Source organism: Echinops telfairi, unplaced genomic scaffold (genome assembly GCF_000313985.2).
Source record: "Echinops telfairi isolate 266 unplaced genomic scaffold, ASM31398v2 ScPeMD7_7473;HRSCAF=8511, whole genome shotgun sequence".
Lineage (NCBI taxonomy): Eukaryota > Metazoa > Chordata > Mammalia > Afrosoricida > Tenrecidae > Echinops > Echinops telfairi.
Window position 1 is genome coordinate 13,270,871 of NW_022111377.1, and position 10,984 is coordinate 13,281,854.

Below are 10,984 nucleotides of genomic sequence, written 5' to 3' on the forward strand. Positions count from 1 at the left end.
ATTAAGTACTATAATAAAATGACTTTAAAATATATTGCATAAAATAAAAATTTTATATTTTACGATATAATACAAATGCAACAGTGTTCTAATAGCATTACTAGAAATTCACAGGAAGCATAGTCTCTCTCATAACGGGGAATGTAACGTTTCTGTGAGAAGTTAACAGGACTTGATCGAAGATCATTGACAGTCTCAGAAAGACAGCTCAGGCAAGATGTACGAAATAGGGCCCCTTTGATCATCGAGAGGCAGTTCGTGTAGCTTCATTGTGACCTGGGTGGTCAGTGCAACTTAGATCAAGCCACTAGCAGGCAGTTACAAACTCAGAGAGCCCAGACAAGGAGAATTTAGATTACGTGAGTGGCCAAAGTAGAAGCTTCAGAATCTCATGCAGAAAGGTCAGGGAAGCTTTCGTGGAAGACTCCCCACATTTGGACAATCTTTCCTGGCACAGCGCAGCCACATAAGAGCAGGGGTTTGGCGAGCACATTGCCATCTACAATGCCATCATATCTGAGTTGGCCTTGTCTAATTCTGTGTCAAATGGCACGTGGTAGATCAGGTGTGAATGCTGCCTGTTTTAGTACGGATAGATATTTCCAGGGGAAAATCCTCTACCAAAGTAGCTCATGGTTTATGAAGTCCTGAAATGTGACACTGGCTGAAACTCTGTTTAGGAAATAATTCCATTTGAAATAACATACACGTCAGTTAATAAAAATTTCACAAAAGTGTTGTGATATTTTAGAAGAATCTCACTAATTTAACTTGGTACTCAAATCCCACATACAGACCTCCAACACAGCTCTATTCTTCCATTAGCCTCTACCTCCCACATACAGCTCCATTCTTCCATTCAGCCCTGATTTAACCCCTACCGCTTCCACACAGTCAGTTTAGTGCTAGGCCAGCAGAGTTAATTATAGTACTGTCCCTACTTCACGTAAATACAGTAAACTCTCACGAACCACATACCACTTTATTCTTTAGAAGATGCAATTTAATGGATTCAGTCTCTATATAGAATCTCTCTGGAACTCTACTGAAGATACGGACACTGTATCAGTAGAACACCATCAACAACACTATCAAAGCAGTCATGTTTGCAGGTGTAATCTCAAGGGCAGGATGTGAGGTCCCCATTTCTGTCCTTCAAATTTCAACCAAATTACAGGCTTATGGATCATTTTTGCTCAACTTATATGAAGTTAGGCGTTATAAAATATTAGTGAATATATGGCAGGTTTGCAAATTTACCGAAGTACAATGTAGACTGCCATCCAAAGAAAGAATCATACCAACTGGGAGAGTTTGGGTTACTATTGAGAATCTGGGCTCTGACTGGGGGGAGACACTTATAAAGCATCAGATTTATTTCCAAGCGATGAAATATAGCCTCAAAGACTAAAATTGATCACATCAAGGATGTTTGATTTCCTCCCCATCAGAACTCTGACATAAGCCATCTGTTTAAGTCCAAGACTTAAGTCTGTGTTCTTGATATGTGTGGTCGTCACCTAATCTGGTGTCAATTTAAGGATTAAAAGTGTAGGGGTGGAGTCTAGGCTGTCAATCTGGAGCTAGCCAATGAGACTTTTGTGGGTATGGCCTTCTTCTGAGAATTCTGGGAAATCTGGGACTTCCTCCTTGGAGGCAGAAGACACCTCTCTCTCTCTACTACTCCCTGGGAGACATTGCAGAAGATAAGCCACATGGACGCAACCAGACCTCAGAAGCCGGAGAAACCACAGAGAGATGCCTGCCAGCGCTGAGATGCTTCCAATGACACTGGATCCAAAGACTTTCTACCCACTGTCCTGTGATCTTCTGCATTGGGCATCATTGCATGTGTTTCGTGAGTCTGAAGAGGACTTAATAGATTGGTATCGGAAATATGGGCTAATATTGGACTTATGGACTTGATCTGGACCGGGCTGGGATGCTTTCTCAATGTTCAATTGCTCTTATATATAAATCTCTTTCTTATACACATATGTGTGTCCATGGATTTCTCTAGTCTACCCAGACTGACACAATATGGAAGCTGATCTGTTCAGTTATAACAATATGCCCAGAGCCCTAATTTCAAAATCTGTGGAAAGGTTTAGTTCCACCCAGTGACACAAATGGTCTCTGTACACAGACTGAGTGCAGCTACTGAACCAAGAAATGCACCAAACCAAGATAATCATAGGGCTTCCTGGTGCCATGCTGTTTTCCAAATGTTCTTTAAGTATGACTTTGAATGCTTCTCTTAATAATAAAACAACCCAATTTTTTATCCCTTCCATTTGTTTAGCACAAAAAAGAAAATGTCTATTCTGGTCTTGAGAGTCCAGAACCTATACTGCTGTGAGTTTATTTAACTAAAATAGAGCAACCAGTCTGTATTTGTTTTAGCTTTCTAATTTATAGATGTCGAAGACTGCTTTTTGTCTTATAATTCCAATATCTGGATCATCTCAGACTTAGAGAAATTATTTGTCTTTTCCTTTAGCTTTTCCTGGTCACATATATTTGGAATATAACCTAGCTACTTTTTACATATATGTTGTGAAATCATCTATAGAATGTTAATTTTCAAGGGCTCATGCGGGAGGGGGGAGCGGGGAGGGAGGGGAAAAATGAGGACCTAATGTCGGGGGTTTAAATGGAGAGAAAATGTTTTGAGAAACGATGTACAAATGCGCTTTACACAATTGATGTGTGTATGGATTGGGATAACAGTTGTATGAGCCCCTAATAAAATGTTTAAAAAAAACAAACAAAACAATAAAGCTATGGTCATAAAAAAAAAAAAAAGTTAATTTTCTTTGTTTGGTTTAGCTGACAATGAATTTGGCATTGTGGATAGAATTATGGCCCCCTCCCCCCAAAATTATGTTATACATACATCCGAATCTCTATACCTGTGATTATGATCTCCTTTGGGAATGAGTTTTCCTTATTATGTTAAAGTGTTGGCATAGATGTGCCTTGAATCAATCTTTCTTGAGATATAAACATATCAGCTTGGGCAGAAATGGTGGATGCTAGATGATGCCACGCACCAGCAGAAACACCCAGCATGCAGTAGACGCGACGGGGACAAGGACCTTTCCCAGCGCTGACTGCAGCAAGCCTTCCCTGAGAGCCAGCTCCCTGCTTTGGGACTCCAGCCTCCTAAACTGTGAGAAAATACATTTCTGTTTCTTATGGCCAAGAGAAAATGAAGAGCCCTAACACTTCTGTCGATGAATAGTGACTGACAGCAACATAGTCAGTGCCTCTAAATCAATTCAAATCTCTCAGGATACCCAGACGACTCCCAGAGAAGAGTGTAGTCTGTCATCTTTACTGAGTCTTGAAGTTATAAGTGTTTAGATGTAGTTGCTGCACAAGCCTTGCCTTGTATGACTTTCACGCTAATTATCCTTATGCATTGTAATGATCCACATGTCTTTGGCTCCCCACTGTAATTGAAGACAGGCATGAGGCCTTCTTCATAAGTGTATCCTCAGCATAATAGAGGAACCTCCCCAGGGAAAGGACAACAAATGACAGAGGGTACTACAAAGCTACAGGCAGGGTTTATTAGGTTTCTAGGAAAATATTTTAGAATAATTCAAAGGACGTGTGTGAATCACAGAGGGGTAAAAAGAGTCCTGGTTTCAGGTAGTCTTCATAAAATCTATTATTAGATGGGAAATATGCTATCATAATGATTTAGAATTCATTGCTTTTTAAAAAAATGTTCCAAAAAGTGGCAAAAGACTAGGTCAAATAAAAGTATATGTAGGGCTCCGTCGCTATATCTTTTAATAGCTGGGCACCATCCTCTTTCTTTATCACATCTGTTTATGCACCCATTTTGTCTTCAGCGATCATGTGTGTGGGGGGTCAAGTCTGGGTGAGCATCACAGAATGCCACTTTGTTAGAACAAAGTGTTCTTGTATTGAGGGAAGGCAGCAGCCGTGGCCCAAGGCCCGTCTGCAGCCTCAGTGTGTTGCCTTATAAATATAGACCAATGCCTCTATTTTTATGGATTAATGTATGTAAATAAGTACACACCTCTGTCAATATATATATAGGCCAATATCTCTGTTTTTATGGATTAATGTATTTAAATAAGTACACACCTCTGTCAATATCTGTCAATATAAATATAAGCCAATACCTCTATTTTTATGGATTAATGTATTTAAATAAGTGCACACCTCTGTCAATACCCCTATCTATACCTTTGCTTCCTAGAGCTTACCTCTGTTTCCTTTTGCCTCCTCCTGCCCCGCCATCACTTTCCCCTTCTTCTTAGTGCTTCCTCTCCGCTAGATTGGTGCTGCTCTGATACTCACAGGATCTCTACGCCCGTCTAGCTTTCCAATTCCCTAGTTGTTCCTGGGTCCGTGACTCCATCTTAAAGGCTTGAAGTTAAACAAGCGGCCCTCCAACAGTGAAGCAACAAATCCACATGGAAGAAGCACACCAGCCAGTGTGATCGTGAAGTTTCATTGAAACCGGGCAGTGGGCATCAGAAGATTCATAACAAACAACAAACAAACAAACAAAAATGCATTAGTGAGAATGGGGGGGGATCGGAGAGGAGGCTTAAAGCCCATCTGTGGATAATGGAACATCCCCCCCACAGAGGGGTTGCAGGGAGGAGGTGAGTCCGTCAGGGCGCAGTAGAGCACCAACGCATCCTGCACTATACCTCTGATCCTTTGAGGCCTCCTCACCCCCCACTATCATGACCCCAGTGCTGCTTCCCACACTGGACTAGACAAGAGCATGTACACAGGTATAGGCAGCAGAAAAAACTCACAACACATGGAACCCAGACAGGAATGGGACTAGTGATACCAAAGGGCAGAGGGAAAGTGGGGGGAGGTGGAGAGAGCGGGGGTAACGGATTGCAATGAATGCATGGCACATAACCACACCCCCCCATCCAGGGGGAAGAACAGCAGAAACCAGAAGGGAAGGGAGACAGCGGTGGGTGTGAGATTTGAAAATAATTACAATCTATAATCTATCAAGAGGCCATGAGGGTGGGGGAGGGAGGGGGTAAAAAGAAGGAGCTGATCCCAAGGGTTCAATGGAAAGTAAATGTATAGAAAAGAATGATGGCAATATTTATACAGATATGTCAGATACAATTGATATATGGATTGTAACAAGAGGTGTAAGAGCCCCCAATAAAATTATTTTTTTAAAGTATATGTAGGCAATTGCACAGTGCGCTCTACTCTGTCTTCACCAACAGCTGCCACAGAACCTGTCCTGTAACTAGAAGACACAAAGAATAGCTAATAATTCATATGAGAGGATGAGGTTCCTCATTTAATGGCTTCCATTTAGTTTAGAAAAAACAACTCAGAAATTCAAGTTCTAAAATGTTCCCTAAGGAGAGAGAAAAGTTGTATAAAAGTTTCATGTCAGACTTTCTCAAAATAAGGGAAACTATAAATAGTGGAAGGATGTATTACAATTTTGATACATTTATACAATTTAGTTCTTTTAAATCATGATAATGATTAAAGCAACTATGCTTTAAGACAGATGTTGGTACATGATTCATTTGTATACAGGCTTCACGCTACCAGTGGTTTATACTTTTTAAACAAAATTTTATAAATCATACAAATAATAAACAAACAATAAGACTATGGGACAGAGACTATATATCTTGTAAAGCCTAAATAAAATGATTCATTTTCTAGCCCTTTAAAGAAAAAGTTTACTGACTTCTCATATAGTTCTGTAAACATTGACATAGAAAGATGTCTGGGATTTACACCCAAGACAATACAGGTAGTATTTCACTTTATAAGACTATGCAAATATTTGCATGCACTCACACATCTGCAAGGTCATGAGTAAAATTCTGACTGTGGTAATCTTTGGGAAAATATTTATTTCTGTATCCACTGTACTGGAGATTTATTTTTAAAGTAATAATTGTGTTATTTTTATAATAAGATTTTTCTGTTTTAAAAACAAATACTAAAATATAATGAATGCTATTACATAAGTTCGTACAATGTTATAACATCGTTCTGAAGATCTAGCACATAACTCCTCACTGAATCCTCACAATATTCCAGGAAGTTGATTTAATGTCAGTTGTAACCTTGAAAACTGGAGATCAGAGAGTTACTTCCTTAATTGTCCACATTTATAAAGCCAGTTAGTAGTGGAGGTAGGGTCCAAATCTCAATGGTGGCTTTCCAATAAATTTGTATTTCTAATCATCACCCTATTCTGCTATATGAAGAAGACATCAACCCCATGTGAACAAGCCCTTGTAGAAAACACCAGGGTCTTTTTAGGTATGAAAATGTACCCAGTTGCATGAATTGTATAGCATCCAGTAAAGATTATTCAATCCCAAATCAGGACTAAACAGCGTTATCGCTCTGTTCCCAATCTAGAATGTCAGACCGCACATAGACGTGCATTCCGTTCTGAGTGTATCACGGGGGGAAGACACATTGACTATCAGAAGCATTTCACAGGAATAATAGAACAATCAAAAAGTAGCCCCGATATCCGTTCTATACAAACTAAAATAGTGTATCAGAAGAGGAGATAAATGAATGGAAATCACACAATTGCCTTCAAGTGTGTGACAGTAATGAAGAAAGGGATGAGTTTCTTTGTCTGTTTCCAAATATTTGAGATAGAACCATTTGGTACAAATCATGGCAATGAACGCTCATCCTTACAGAAACCAACCCAGACTCACCGCCATCAAGTTGATGCCACCCGTACCGCCCTGTGGGACAGAGTAGAACAGCACCTGTGAATTTCTGAGACCGGAGCTCTTCACAGGAGTAGAAACAAGGAAGACTGAGACATTAATTGAAGGGGATTGTGTGCCAACTTTGGGATCACGGTTATAAATGGTATTGTAAAATGGTGATAAATTAATGGGTTAAACTGCTTTATATACTAGACAAAACAAAAGTCAACCAAAGAGATCAGTGTTTTTAAACTTCATTTTAGAAAGTACCCATCAGTAGGTGGACAATAATTATCGATTTGTTCATGATGAGAATGTCAGACAACATATACTTATTTTTAGATATTTCAGTTTTTCAAGGATGTAGATAAGAGGGAGGAAGGCAAGAACCACTGAGAACCAAACTTATATTTCCTTTTATTTATGAATATAACTTTGCTACTACACTGGGTTAAAAACAACAACAACATCGACAAAAACATTTCTTTATTCTTCCAGCATTGTTCATGACCGTGAATCCTAAGATGAGTCTTTAACTCATCAATTTTGTTTGTTTCCATCAAATTTGAGTTGTCCTATGGAGATTCTTAGCCAATACTAATCAAGCACTTGAATTGAAAAACCTTCTTTAAACCAAACTTCCAAGTCTCTCTAAGTCTAACTTGAAGTCCTCTTCCCTGGGATACTGCCGAAGCTTTGCCCGGTTGTTCTCCTTTGTTGTGGTAGCGATACACGGAGCTTTTTCTTACCCACCAGTGTCATTAGCAATGTTTACCGAGCCAGCTTTTGATGAGGGTCTCGGCAGAAGGGGAGAAAGAGGGGGCTCTCTTCTCTTACAAGGAGTTACAGTCTTGGAAACGTACAGGGGCAGTGCTACCCTGTTCTGGAAGGGTTGCTTCCTGTCTGCATGGACCCAATGGCAGTGAGGATGGTTTGCTTTGGGTTTCTACCAGAAGAGAAGCACCAAATAACAGCAGTTAGAATGAGAAATTAATGCATAAGAATTCTAAAGTAATCAAGATGAACAACTTGGAAGCATCACAACAAAGATGGGCACCGATGTTCAGGTGACCAATTTAGGGAGCCTACATCACAGCTAAAGGGCGCAGATAACCTATGTGTACATGTAGAAGAAAAAGAAGTGATAGTACAGATTCTATTATTTAACAAATGATTAACCCTTCCTTTCCTCTACATGGCACATGGAAGAACTGGTATTTTAGGTTTAAAATTAGAAGCTAGACAAATAAAAGCAGAGGTGTACCAAATGTTGTAATTAAATTTTGGTGATGTGCCTTGACATTTGCTTTTGTCCTTGTTCTTCCCCCTTTGCCCTTTGGCAGGAGTGCAGAAGTAGGGGTGGGGGGAAGGGAACCCCAGTGGCTGCTCGTTTGTTATTATTATGAAACTTTGTCAAACCCAGTTTCAAAAGCTTGAAAGAAAACAGGAAGATGTCTGAGTGGATAAAAATAGTTCTTTCTTCTTTTCAGTGGTAAACAAAGACGTGTCTGGACTTTCTCACTTGATTCACTGTTCTCTTTTCCTCTGTTTGCTTCAACCTTTTAAAGGCCTCAGTCTGTTCAGAGTTCTTGGAATTACTGCTGAATCAAATCTAAAACCTGAGACTCTAAAGATGTGTATGCTATGAGTTTGAGATGAAAAAGCATGCAACAGAGACCCTTGCAGGAAAGCATCAAAAGGAAAGTTTCAGACAGATAATTAGCAAAAGGGAATAGAACTAGGTGAGAGACCAAAGAGCTTCACTTCGGTACAGATAAGATCAAATCCCTAATAAGACATTGGAATAACACTTTCATAAAAGGCAAGATATCCATAATCAATTAGAGAGTGCAAAGTGAAATTAAGAAAGAAAAAAAAGTCATTATTTATGTATGGGTATGTGGTAGAAAGAGAGACAAAGTGTCTAGCAAACAACCCAAAGGTGTGTACTTAGTGTAATTTGACACCGAAAGGAGACCATCTAACCAGAAATAAGATTATAGAGCATCCTGGTTATTAACAATGTTGGAATCTAATTTGCAGATATATTTTTGTCAAATCTATTTAGAATATTTTACAAGAAAATGCCAACGGTGTTCTTTTGGCCATTCCCAAGTCTTAGAAAAACTGGAAAGGAATAAAGAAAACTAAAGCACCAGGGAAGGCATGAAAGAGCGAAAGGACAAGCAAGAAGGAAAAGATGGGGAATTGCAATCCTAGGACATCTTTCTTAGATGTAGATTTCACCACTTGCCTGCAAACTCAAGCTTATTGCAGAGTGTAGAAACACAGGCTTATCTACCTTTAGGCAAGACCTCACAGAAAAGGGATAACAGAAAATGATCAGGCTACATCACCTGCCTTGCCCTACAGTATCATATGCTATGATTTCCCAGAAAAACAGCAACTCACACCCAGCCATATCAGTCTTCTTCCTCAGCGAACCAGGAGAAGGAAGTTGTAGAGACTTCCTCAACAAATCATTCCAAAATGAAATTACATCTCAATGTCCTCTTATAGAGCCTTGATGGTGAGATCAGGTAAGTGTTGGACTGATAACCACAAGGTCGGTAGTTCAAAGCATCCAACTGCTCTGCAGGAGAAAGTTTAGGCTATTTACACCTGTAAAGATTTACAGCCTGGGAGACCCTGTAAGAGCATCTCTGTGAGTCAGAAACCAACTGAAGGAAATGGGTTTTGGTTTCTCTTATGTATAACTGAGTGTGCTCCTTAATTAATCAAGCACCTACTGAGTGCCTATGTGGCATTGGGGGCATAGGGGGTATAGATACGATCAAAATAGAATACAATTCTTGTCAAATTGAGTTTACTTTCTAGTGAAGAAAATACTATTTTATTAAGTGAAGTTGGTGATGAATCCTACTGAATAAAATAGAAAATGAGTGGGGGTTTCAATGTGCAATTTTAAATAACATTCTCAGAAGAGTCATCCCTGAGCCGAGGTCATTTTAGTAATGATCACTAATTGGCCATCTCTCAAATGAACCACCCTTAGGGGTTTTGGATGAAGAGTGACCTGATTGAAATTACATTAAAAAATACAAACTAAAATCACTCCAGCTACCATGTTAAAAATAGGGAGGCGGCAAGGACGAAGCAGGGAGCGGATTCAGTGGCCAGTGCAATCATCTAGGTCAAGCGGTGATGGTGCGTGGGAAAACAGGAAAGCAGTAGTGGTACCCAAATTGCAATTCTGTGTTTGAAGGTGGATCCAGGAGGATTTCCTGGATGTAGGATGCAAAAGAAAAAGAGGATCAAGGATGTTGTTTAGCCTGAGCTACTGTAAGAATGATAAATGGCCATTATTGTACAGTATTGTAGGAACCCGAAGAACTCACTGCACAGAGATCTTCAAATTGATTTGTACACATTAAGTATGAAATGTCCTTGAGAAATTCAAACGGAAATGCCAAACAGATAGTTGCATCCGTGAAGTTGAAATTCAAGACAGAGATTTCAGACATTCGATAGAAAACAGGGTGCTTAATTTGAATGTCCCAGAAAGCAAACACTAAACCAGAGGTCTTAGGTAATATTTCATGAGGGCGTTATACCATGCCTGAGGGTTGACAGCAATGAATGGGAAAAGGAGATTGAATTCATGAGGGCAATAAGACACTTGCCACCTTTGAGTGCATCCAATTATTTGATCGGTGAGATTATACCTCAAAGAGCACTGGGTCCCATCTCCAGGGCACTAACTCCCATGCTGAGTGACAGAGTTGTGGGTGGGTGACATTTGAGCTGCAGTTAATTACGTAACATGGCCTTTGCGGTCATAATCCTCCCTTTTATGATATTTCATAAAATCTAGCCCCCTCATCAATGGTTATAATCCCATTTTGGAGAACATTTTCTGTTGTGCTAATGAGATAGGATGAAGGTGGGATAGATTGTGAGTTCCTATTTTACTAGAGGGTGTGGTTTCTGTGACCGCCTATGGCCTACAGACAATAAAAGCCCTGCTCCCTCAAACCCACCTTTATTGATCTCGCTTTCCCCAAAGAGTAAGCAAGTCCTTTGGCCTGCTTTTTCTTTCTGATATCTTGCTTCTTGCTCTGGGTTCTGCATCCGGCTTGCCCCTGCTTGATCTCCAGTTTGGGGGACTCACATTTGGGGCTGTCACCTGTCTTGATCTCATCAGCTTCTGCATGCAGTCTTGTGGATGAGGCGGGGCCTGCAGTTGGACTTCTGAACTTTGGATGTGGGTCTTATCAGTACCCAGAGCTGTGCGA